Source organism: Galeopterus variegatus, unplaced genomic scaffold, assembly GCF_000696425.1.
Source record: "Galeopterus variegatus unplaced genomic scaffold, G_variegatus-3.0.2 Scaffold761, whole genome shotgun sequence".
NCBI lineage: Eukaryota > Metazoa > Chordata > Mammalia > Dermoptera > Cynocephalidae > Galeopterus > Galeopterus variegatus.
Window position 1 is genome coordinate 317,008 of NW_007726872.1, and position 11,655 is coordinate 328,662.

Sequence of the window (11,655 nt, forward strand, 5' to 3'; positions counted from 1 at the left end):
GTTCTTTCTAGTACATCATCTGAAGGGTGAAGAGTGATAGAGGAAGAGTTTTCACTCTGAGATGGAATAAAGTAGAAATTGTCACGGTCTTGATAGATATTCAGAATAACTAGGATTCTAATCTTTATTGCAGTCGGGAACCACCTGGAAGATTTTAGTAAATACTGATGCCCTTCTTCTCCAATTAAATCAGAGATGCAGATATAACTTGAATGGGGTGCAGCCTGAGCACTGGGTTTTTAAAAACTTCCTAGGTGGCTCTGATGTGCAGCCAGGCTGTAGAATTAACCTATGGTAGTTTTATCATAGCCTCGACTGTATTGCCTTTCTGGCTATAGTTCCCTTTTACCAACTTATGAGAGAGGTTGGACATTTTCCATTTTTATTAAGTCTTACACCAGGACTAGGTAAGAAAAAAGCTGGAAAAGACTTAGTTAAAACAGTTTTCCAGAGTTAAGAGCACACACTGTTCAAATGATCAAGAGAAGTGATACACTTACTTAAACTTTAAGAAAAATACTAAAAACACCAACTATCTATTGAGTCTCAGTCAGACGCAATGAGCTGAAGGGAAGGCAAAGACAAGCCTCTGGCTTTAAGGAGTCTTTTGTGTAGCATTGTCGTGTACCTGAATCACTGCCTGCCTTATACAGATGCATAGAGGTAGGGAACATTGCTTAGCTGCATAAATGAATCTTTGCAGGAAACAGGCAGGACATAAACAGCTGAAATGAAAATATTTGCTTGTTCAGTAGATTTCACAACAGGCCATTGCCCTCCCTTCTGTGGCTGCCTCTGCTGCTTTCCGGTTAGCAGAGCAGCCTTCTCATTGCTGTCGGCACTGTGCAGAAATCCTGAGGGCAGCAGGGCAGGTCGTTATCTGTGAAATCGAGTAACTGGTTGATGCCCAGGAGAAACGAGATATTGAAGAAGTGAAAGAGCTGACCCTGTCCCAGGGGATCAGGCTCCCTGCAGCAGTGCTCTGCTATTTTATATCATCACTGCCAGGCCAGGTGCTGGTTGTGAATTAGCTTGAGAATTGCTGACCTGGGTTGATCAGATCAAATCTATCCAGTGGAAGCTACAGGAAGTGAGAATATGCTGTAGATTAGTGTGAGTGTCCTCTCCAGGGCTTAGTGATGGTCCTCTGGAGAGGTCTGTTTCTATGCAAGAAACCTGTGAATTCTCAACCTTTGCCAAATTGTAGTCTTTCTTCAATCAGTCCTAACTATTTCTAGCAAATTCTGTGGCTGATGTGGCACATAAAACACGTCCTATTTGTCCCAAACTTATTTCATTACAGCTTCAAGGGATGGACATTTAGCCTAGGAGCATTAATGGAGAGTCGCACTTCAGAGAAGAGATTTCCATCTGTTGTTAAATCTTATATTAGACTGTTGTGCTTACTCGGAGGCCACTGGCTGCAGGGAGCAGGGCCGAGGACAGAGCTTGGCAGATGGCTGTTGCTGTGGTTTCTTGGAGGCCTGTGTGGGGAGACAATTGCTTATATATTGGTTTTCATTTATGTGCTGGTCTTATTTTCATCTTCCTGAGGTACCCAGATGCCATGGTGATAGATTGATTGGAAATGACTCATTTGTCAGGGTTCCACGGAGGATGTAGGTTTCCTTCTCGTGTGCAGTGGAGTCTAAAATGTTTAATTAGATGCTGAGGCATTTCTGCATGGGTCCGCCGTTGCCAGTTCTCCCAGGTGGATGACATTCCTTAGGTTGGAGAGGGGCTGGGGGCTTTCTGAGTTAGACCTCCTGTTCCTTCGTCACCTTGTTTTGTCTCCGTGCAATCCTCAGTCCTATCTCCTGTTAGCTGCTGTTTATTTCACCCCCATCATTGTTGTCCTGAGAACTGCCTTCATGTGGCTGCTAGAATTTGTAGAACTGATTCCTGTTGGAAATCTAGTTGTCAAACAGGTCCAATCCAGACGTTATGAAATAATGTAGTTGAACTGATATGCAGCAGGAGGAATATTAACTACCTGCTGCTTACCTGTTTTGTTCCAGTTCACCTCTTTCAGAGAACTTACTCTGTTTTACTGTGTGTCAGGCAGTGCCCTACATGCTGAAGATGCAAAGGTCAGATGTATACACAATTCAAACACCATGTAGGTGCCAAGTAAAGGTATGAACATAGGGCTGGGTAAGATGATGTAAGCTATGGGTTTGGGGGAAAGGGTGGCATTTCAGGCAAAAGTGGACAATACTGTAGGTCACAGGCTTGTGGAATAGCAAAAAGCACCACGTGCTGAATCTTGGTTGGGGTTGTGAGTGTGCAGGTGGGAGGTGAAGTTTGGAATGACCAAGGTCTACCTGGGGCAGATGGTAACATCAGGGTATGGGGGACAGCGAGAAATCCTGGGAGAGGGAGATGAGTTTACCTCTAGACATGATAAAAATGAAATGCTTGTGAAATCTAGGTGGACATATTTAACGGGTGGTTGGAAACACGGGTTTGGGACTGGTTGGGGTGCTGGTGATACAGATTTAGAAGTCATCGTATGGCATGTCAGGGGTTGAAGCTTTGAGCACAAAGCCATTCAAGAAAAACCCGGACTGAAAGGCAGAGGGTCAGAGCCTTTGGGAAGAACCAGAGATTGGGGGAAAAGGTAGAGTCGAGTAGCAGAGGGACCAAGAGAGCTACGTCCAGCCTCCTTTTTCCTCTTCCTAACCAGTCCTGCCACACCTGGCTGGCCACTGAGCCTGCCACCATCTCCCAGCCTCCTGGGGGGCCTGCCCTCAGTTTCCTCTCCTCACCTCTTTCCCTGTTTACAGAGGACTGTCTTCACTGGCCACAGACTCCTGAGCATTCATTTCTTGTTGGCATCAAGGATTAGAAAGTCTGTTTCTTCCCTTCATTTTCTGATGGTGTATCAGGACTCATCATTGGACCTCTGTGAAGAGGAGCAGGGTGCTCTGAGCTATCTGCTTTCTGACTTCCCACCGAGAGCCCAAGAGCCGACCTGAAGACAACCATGCAACTTTCACCCTGGCCCATTGCTGAGTGAGCCTGGCCGTGGGAACTTGCTCCCTATCCCAGCAGAAGGCTCAGAGCCGTTCCTCAGCCTCCTTTCTGGAAATATGCGCATCTCTGGCCTGGCCACATGCTGAAGATTTGTAGGCCAGTTCCCTCATCAGGAAAGAGGAGGCTGCGTGTGTTGGGAGAAGGCATAGTTTAATCTTCATCGCTGTCGAGGGAAGGAAGAAATTGAGTGGTGAAGATGTATTTTGTTTTTACCCAGTGACCACAAGCAGGCAGCAGCCAAATAGATAGCACCACGTTCCTCTCAGCTTGTGGCCAGAATCCTCCTCTTGAATGGTAGTAGTCTCTTGAACCCAAGCCCTTAACTGTTCCAGGGAGGGTCATTTGGCAAAGTCCCTGCTGAAACTGCCATCTCACTCTGGCCACCCTTCCAGATTCTCTGCTCTCACCTGAGCCCTGACCTCTACTGAGGAAGCTGCCCTATTTCCTGGCCCCAACCTGGCTTTGAAAACAGGCTCCTCAGCTGAGCTGTATACGTCTGAGGAAATCCTGACTACTCTGGCACAAAAGCCATCCCTGTCTTGTGACTACTGAGTTGTCTTGACTTTTTCTGTCTTGCCCAATTCTGCCTTTTTCTTTAGTGGTTTGGGCATCTTGAGGTCTGAATGTTAAGGTCTGCCAGTCCCCTGGGGTAGCAGGTGAGAGGGGGCCAGTGCTAGTCAATTCCACTTTACTGCTGCAGGGCTGAGAAGCACGTGGGGTCTTCTCCCCTAGGCCTCAGCTGGTGTGGGGTTGTGCATCCTCCTCAGAGAGGTGCAGAGAGCTGAAGTGAGTTCCTCCTCCTCTTCCTCCTTCATCCACACCTGTCCTCACAGGGTTTGGGCCGTCAGAGGAACCTGTAGTTGTCTTGCCGGCTAAGGTGAAAAGCATCTGCCCTCCTGACCCCACATACATTTGTGGTGCGGCCTCCCTGCCAGACCGGACCTGGCCTCTCAGAGCCAACACTCCCTCCCCACAGTCCTGGGCTTTGCAGGCTCCATGGTGTCGTGTTAGCAAAGTTAGCAGAGGTTTCTGGTAGTACCAAGGAACTGCATAGACCACTGCATGAGGTGGTGGCTTTTTTTTTTAATTGTGGTAAAACACACATAACATAAATTGTATCATTTCAACCATTGTGAAGTGTACGATTCGGTGGCATTAAATACATTCACAATCACCACTGTCTGGTTCTAGAACTTTTTTCATCACCCCAAGTGGAAAACCTGTACCCGTTAAGCAGTCTCTCCCTATGCCCCCATCTCATCCCAGCCCCTGGCAACCACTAATCTGCTTTCTATCTCTATGGATTTTTCTATTCTGGATATTTTATATAAATGGAGTCATACAATATGTGGCCTTATGACATTTTCAAGGTTCATCCGTGTTGCAGCATGTGTCAGAGTTCCATTTCTTTTTGTGTCTGAGTAACATCCCATTGTGCAGATATACCACACTTAGTCTATTCATCTGTTGGTGGACATTTGGGTTATTTCCACTTTTGGGCTATTATGGATAACATTGCTGTGAACATTCATGTATATGTTTTTGGGTGGACATGTATTTTCAAGGTATATACTTGCGAGTGGCATTGTGGGTACTATGGTGACTCTATTTAACTTATTGAGGAACTTCCAGTTTTTCACAGTGGCTGCACATCTTACATTGTGATCCGCAGTGTGTGAGGGAAGGTGGTGACTTTTGAAACCTAGTGTGCCACCCCTTCTGGCATAAACCACAACAGTTATCTGGAGGGAGCCTCAGTGTTAGGTAGCTGGGACCAGTGGCATAAGGAGTGGGCGGGGGGGAGATGTAGGGCCTGGGGAATTCAGGTGGAGTCTGCAGAACACCTGGGCAGCCATGCCCAGCCCTGAGGTATGGCTGAGCCCTTTCCAGTGTGGGTATGTGATGGGAAGATGGTGACTTGGTTGAGGAAAGGCTGTGTGGAGGGTTGGGAGGACCAATCCAGGTGGTGCTGTGGGTGTGAGGTGCTTGACCCTGAGCCTAGGATGGCAGCAGTGTGGGCTTGCCCAGGAAAGACAGGTCACAAGTCAGGAGGAGGAGGTGGGTCCAAGCCCAGCCCATAGATTAGGCTGATGTGGGTAGGGGAGAGGAGCGCTGTGATGGGGGTTGGGCGTACTTGACTGGGCTCTGGTATGGAGGTGCCATGTCTTAACCCGAAGCAGTACCCCTCACCTGAGGCTGAGGCAACTGATTGTTTCCTACTGGGGTTAGGTTCTGAATCGAGCATGTGAGGTGAAATCCTATATGGTCAAAACTACCCTTGAAAATCTCCCATTGCCAGGGCCCTGGCCAAAAACCAAGATTTAGCTGCTCCTGTTTGCTTTTCTTCTTTGGCTTCTCTTTCCTCAGGGCAGTAGAAGCCATGGTCTAGTTTGAGTGGGAATAGAGTAATAGGGTAAATAAAGAGATTAGGGGAGGGGTAGCAGACAGGTGGACTTGAGTATGTGTGATTCAGTGTATATGGGATGTGATTTCCCAGACCTTCTGGCTGCTGACTGGCTGGCTGAGGACCTAGGATAGGTGTGGGGGCCAGGCAGGGCCAGAAAGGTTGACATCAGAGTCTCAGGCTGGGGTGGTGCCGCAGGGCTGTCTTCTCACCCCTTGCTGGGAGACCTGGAGTCAGGCCACCATGAACCCACAAAAGCCCCACTTGACACCAGCAGCGTCAGGTGGGTACCTGTCCTGTACCTGAGCTCTGGGAGCCCATCTTGCATCTGACAGAGGTCTCCCTTGGGGCACATGGCCCATGTCATGCTACCTTATAAACAGTGTTAGAGTTTAGCAGTGTTACAGTCTAATAGTGATGGTTCTACATTCACTGCCTTCCTGAAGCTTCTGGTAATCAGGAAGCATATTCCCAGTTTACTGATGGAGGCTTAGAAACAGTGGCTCTCAAAAGTTCCACAATTAGGAAGAGACAGAAGTAGGACACACATCTGGGACTTCTGGCTCTAGATTCAGCATTCTTTTTGTTGTGCTCCAATTCTTGGGGAGGCTGTCTGATGTTGGTGCTGATCTTTTCCACTCTCTGTGTTAGAACAAATGACAGTCTTAGGGTCACGAGGTGCTAAGAAGCTGGGGAAGGATCAGGGTCCTATCTGATTCTCACACAGGGAGCTTCCTCTCTCCCCAGGCTCTGGACAAACATGAAATGGATCTGTTTTCCCTGGCTCTGCCGAGGCCATCTTAACCCTTGGCTCTGCCCCCATCTGTCCACGTCCCTTTCTGGGCAGCAGCCTTCCCAAGAGACAAGCCCTCCCCTGAAGTCTATTCAGATTTTCAAGTCGAGCCTCGATTCTGTTAAGGCATGGATAGCATCCTCTGCTGCAGTCCCAGCTTTCAGCAAATGGTAAACTCTACTTGAGGGCAACATTCAATTATGAAAATCTATTTCTCTTGCCGCATTCAAAAAAATCTCCTAATGTGCCTTTGTGCACACACAAATTTAGTGACACATCACTAAATGTGTATATGGTTGCCATGGAAATGTCTCTCTTCTAACATGGCATTCCAAGAGCAAAGAAAAGGGAAGTTTTCTTTGTAAAGAGAAGCAGAGCAGAACTTGGCTAATTGTCATCACACTAATCCCCAAACTGTCATTCTTCCCTGATACCTGTCTCCTACTTCCTGTCAGTGACTTAACAGTAGAAGCCGAATCAGTGTGCGAGACTCAGTCTCGCATTTCCTTAGGAATTTCGCAAGTATTGTTCTTAAACTTTATGCCAGGAAGGCCCCAGGGCTTCTTGGTTTGAGTTTTCACCTAGAAGCTCAGAAAGTGTACCTTCCTGGACTGTCTAGCACTTGCCATTCATGAACACTCGAGACTCAGAAGATCTCTTGGCACCACTCCTTTGCAGAAAGTGCAGGCTGAGTAGGTCTTCTGAAGATGTTTTGCATCTTCCACCAGAGACTGTGAGCTTCAGTTTTCGTCTTTGTGGCAAATGCATGATATGACGGCGTATGGAGCATGCCAACGCTACGGCACATTTGAACATCAGAAATCCCCAATATTTTCCTAGTAGTGGTGTCAATCCACAGAGTGTGGAGAAAGGTGGAGGAGGACCCCGAAACTTAAGTCTGGTTGATGCCTTTTGTCTTCCTGGCTGAGCCTTGGGCTGAACTCCACCCTCACTCTGTCTTTACCTGCCCTCTTGGCTTTCTTGACTGTGGGCAGAGAAGTCCTTGTATTTCTGGACTTTATCAGAAACTTCTGGGCCGGCCCGGTGGCGCACTGCTGTAGTGCGCCACTTGGGAAGCGCGGCGGCGCTCCCTCCAAGGGTTAGGATCCCACATACAGACCGGTTCCCGCTCACTGGCTGAGAGAGGCGCGGGAGCAACACCGAGGGTTGCGATCCCGTTGCCGGTCCTAGTCCGGTACGGGGGCGACACTGAGGGTTGCGATCCGTTGCCGGACACGGAAAAAGACAAAAAGGAAAAAAAAAAAAAAGAAACTTCTGAGAGGTCCCTTGGTCTATATTGGCTGATCCTTTGACTAGGTCATTGGGTGGCACCACCAGCCTCCCCTTCTTTTGGGGGCTGGGTGGCTGTTCTTAATTGTTCCAAAGTTCAAGTTGATGGGTCTTTAAGAGATGGTCTCAGGGCTTCAGAGGCCAGTTCCATCACATGGGTTTCTGGTATTGAACACATGTGTGGCTTCTGGGCTGGAGGGTCCCAGAAGGTTAGACTCAGTGCCTCTTGAGGGTACCTTTTGGCTCCTGGGGTTCTGAGAGCCTGCTTGCTGCCCTTCTCCACCTGCCGTGCACCTCACAGAAGCAGCTTGTTCCTGCCTCATGTCACAGGGTGAGCTACAGAGGCCGAGCTATTCCAAACATGTTGCTTTTAATATTGACACTTCCAGGATGCTCCATCTTATCCATGACTATGCTGGCTCCCAGGAAGATCTTCAGCCACTGGCCTGGCTGAATTGCCAAAGTGGAGGGACAGAACCAGCTTCTGATTCTTAAAGCAGGGATCTAAATGCTGGACACTCCCATGTACACAGATCTGCATCCCCAGTGGGTCCTGTGGGTCTTCATTTACCATGGGCACGAGGCAGATTGTTTTCTGCCACAAGACAGTATCCTTGCTTTTATAAATCAGGTCCTCAACATTGTTTTTTTACCCAACGTATATTTCTTCCACCTTCAAGGGATTGATGAGGAGGCACCTGGCTTTTGCCTGGGCTTTGACCTTATTTAACATGTATAAGTTTGACCAAGAGCTGAGGGGTTCCCACCAGCAACCCTGTAGGAGTTCAGAGCCTTTTGTTACCAAATCAGTGCCTGGTGCTTGCCGTGCTGAGGCCTTTAGGAGACGCATCAGCCTCTGCAGGTAGCCACCGCTACAGACTACTTCCATGTAGTTGTTGCTTCTGAGGTTGTTCCCAGCTTATTTTAGGGAGCTCACGACCTTCCCCAGAGACAGCAGAACAGGCCTTCCCTGCTTGACTCTGTGGCCTCTCCATGTCCTAACCAAATCTCGTTCCAGCAAGGGACAAGGGGTTTTAAACTCTATTTGGGACAATGTAGAACTTATCCTGAATTCTCTCTTTCTGCTGTTTTAGACTCCGATAAGTCTATCAAACTTGAATGTATAAACGGCTGTTAGGAGAGCTAGCTGCCTCTTTTTGCTCTTGGCTTGTGCAAGTAAATATCAATTTAGTCCTAATAGAAGGAAAATGAAAGAGACTTGGTTGTCTCCCTAATCCACAAACCCTGTAATTCTCACCTGGAAAATCTGGCTCTCCTATTTCAAATCAGTTTTAATGGCAAAGGCTAAAGGGAAGCTTTATTGTTCTTATCCGAGCTCATTTTTAAACTTATTTTTTTACATGTTCGTTCAGTAAATAAGGAGCCCTCCAAGGAGAACTGGAGTGGCTTGGCTTAGGAGAAAGGGAGAAGATGAGCTTGGTGCCAGAGAGATTCCTGGGTGGAGATCCCGCATGGGGCCCACCGGCAAACTGAGCAGATAGGTGTTCTAGCAATCAACAGATGCCAAGAGCCGGGAGACAGCTACTGCTGGATTCTGGAGCACCAGTTGGAAATTTTCTCCCTCCTTTCTTCCGTCCAGAGGGGAAAGGGGCAGCTGGCCCTTGCTGGAGACTTCTGCCTGGTTTGAGAGGCAGGAGTGTTCGTGGTTCTTCCAGGACTGGGCCTGGAGCTTGCTTGGCTCTTCAGCAGTCGTTTGAGCCTTCCTCTAAGCTCACTGCCTCGTTCTTGCTGTGTGAGACAGCTGACCTGGGCTGCTTGCTGGCCACAAGTGGTATGAGTTGGACAGATTCCTGTCCCCATCTTGCCCTTGTCATTGGTGAGCAGCCCTCCCAGCAGGTGGGAAAGTGTAGCCCAGCCTGTGGACCAAGACTCTTCAAGGAAGTGTCCAACCCTCCCTTTGTCTGAGGGGCCATGACCCAAGGCGAAAACCCTTTTCTTAAAGATACTCTTTACAGGGAGAAACTGATGATGTGTGCTCCTCTGTCCTAGTACTGAGCGGGTGCTCAGAATTAATGTGTTTATTCTTGAGCACAAACGGATCCTTTTGACCTGTTAGAGGGTGTTATAATCCTCACCTTAGCCATGACCTGAGATCAATTGTCAGAAAGAAATAAGATGTTCCCCATAGGGAAAATCTGTGCTTTGGTGGTGATATCAGGCTTATTTCAGCCATTTCCTCAGACTGATGGGTTGTAGGATTTAGAAAAGCAGCCAAGTCCTGCTCCATCAAGGCATGTTAACTACATGGTCCCACATTCACATAGTGTTTGCTCGTGAAGGGAGAAGAAAGGCCCTGCTGCCTACCTGCTGGGGCCCGAAACTGGCCTGAACAGGGATTGCTGAGTAGCTTGGGAACCCAGAGAGCCTGTTCCAGCAGTGGCCACTCAAAGCCAGATGCCTTATCTTTCTGATTGGCCACTTTACAGACTCCTAAAAGTCTGACCAGCTGACCCCAAGACCTCCAGGCACTTCCTGAGGACACCTGTAGACACTCTTTTCCCGGGGTCTAAGCTGAGGGACCTTTGACCTGTGTGTCAGGGTTTGAGGCCTCCCTGACCAGTGATCAAGGCAGTAGGAGGCACTCCTGCACAGGATGGCTGCTGCCTTCCTGGCTGCTGTTGAGAAACAAATAGCTCCTCTAAGTGACACTGAGACTCTCACAAGTGCAACTTGCTGCCAGAGAAGTCTGCTCAGTGCAGCGGAGTTGCACTCTCCTGGGAAGTGAGAGACTGCTAATGTGTTCTCAAGTTCTGTTCCAGCTGGCATCAGCCGTTCCCGCCCCACTGGCTGGAAGGCCCCCAGCACCCACTCAGGCATGGGGCTGAGTTGCTGGCAGCAGTCGGCACATGGCTGTTTAGCATAGACCAGAGCCTTCTGCCTGCCTCAAACCATGCCATCTTTTCTCCTGCCTCGGTGGGTCTTGGCACTGTCATGAGGCTTCTTCCTCCTGAAGCAGAACTTGAGTGCCCTCCCACCAACAGAGAGATAAAAGGTGGGCCTTGAGCAAAGGTTACTTAACTGCTGCCTCAACATCCTCTTCTGCACAATGGGTGACAATGGGACCATCCTCATGGTTGGAGTATATATAAAGTGATTAGCAGAGTGCCTGGCCCATAGTGGGTGTTTAATAAATTTTAGCTTCTATTGTCACTTCTCTGTTGGGACCTTGACCATTTCCCAGTGCTGCTGGTCATAGCCCAGCTCTCCAAGGGGCCCTTATAGGAAACCACCTTTTTGTGTTGTGATGTGACTACCTGTGTGCCCCTAACTCAAATTTCTCCTAACTAGGTGTCTTGTCACCCCACCCTGGATCAGGTCCTCTGGCTTCTCAGGTGGGGAGCTGCACAAATTCCCTGATTATCCTGAACCTGCTTGGACCCAGCAGGTGTCAGTGTCCTTGGCTGAGGGGCTGTGTGGAAGAGAGTATTGGTCTTCAAAGCTACTTTCCCCAGAACTAGGCTGCTGCTGCTTGGCCTCGGCTTCCCCCAAGTCTGGCTCTGCAGGAAATTGGCTGAGTGGCCCAGCAACTTCCTAGGGGTTGGGGGTAAGTCGTGTTTGGAAATACAGAAGGGAGGGGCTGCACTCTCTGAAACTTGCCATCCGTCCATTCCAGTGGCTCTCAACTGGGGTCATTCTGCCCCCCATCCCCCGCCCCACCCAGAGACATTTGTCAATGTCTGGAGACATTTTTGGATGTCACAACTAGGGATGCTGTTGGCATCTAGTGGGTAGAGGCCAGAGATGCTGCTAAACGTCAGACAATGCATGAGACAGCCCCCCAAAACAAAGAATTATTCAGCCCAAAATGTCAATAGAGCCAAGGCTGAGAAACCCTGATCTATTCCCGGCTGGGCAGTGAGACGAGTTTGGGGTCTTCCAGGGTTGTAGGAGCAGCATCACCAGATAGATCAGCCTGAGTCTTTCATCCCTCCTGTCCCACAGCCCAGGAACTCAGTCATTTATCTCTTACTGATGTGCTGTGCGGTGAGACGAGTTTGGGGTCTTCCAGGGTTGTAGGAGCAGCATCACCAGATAGATCAGCCTGAGTCCTTCATCCCTCCTGTCCCACAGCCCAGGAACTCAGTCATTTATCTCTTACTGATGTGCTGTG

General features: G+C 48.9%; 1 protein-coding gene across 1 annotated transcript in view; it reads left to right on the forward strand.

Annotated features, from left to right (window-relative positions):
* MAN1C1 (mannosidase, alpha, class 1C, member 1) overlaps positions 1-11,655 on the forward strand; it is a 169,919-nt gene that overhangs the window by 25,686 nt on the left and 132,578 nt on the right. The window lies entirely within an intron of this gene.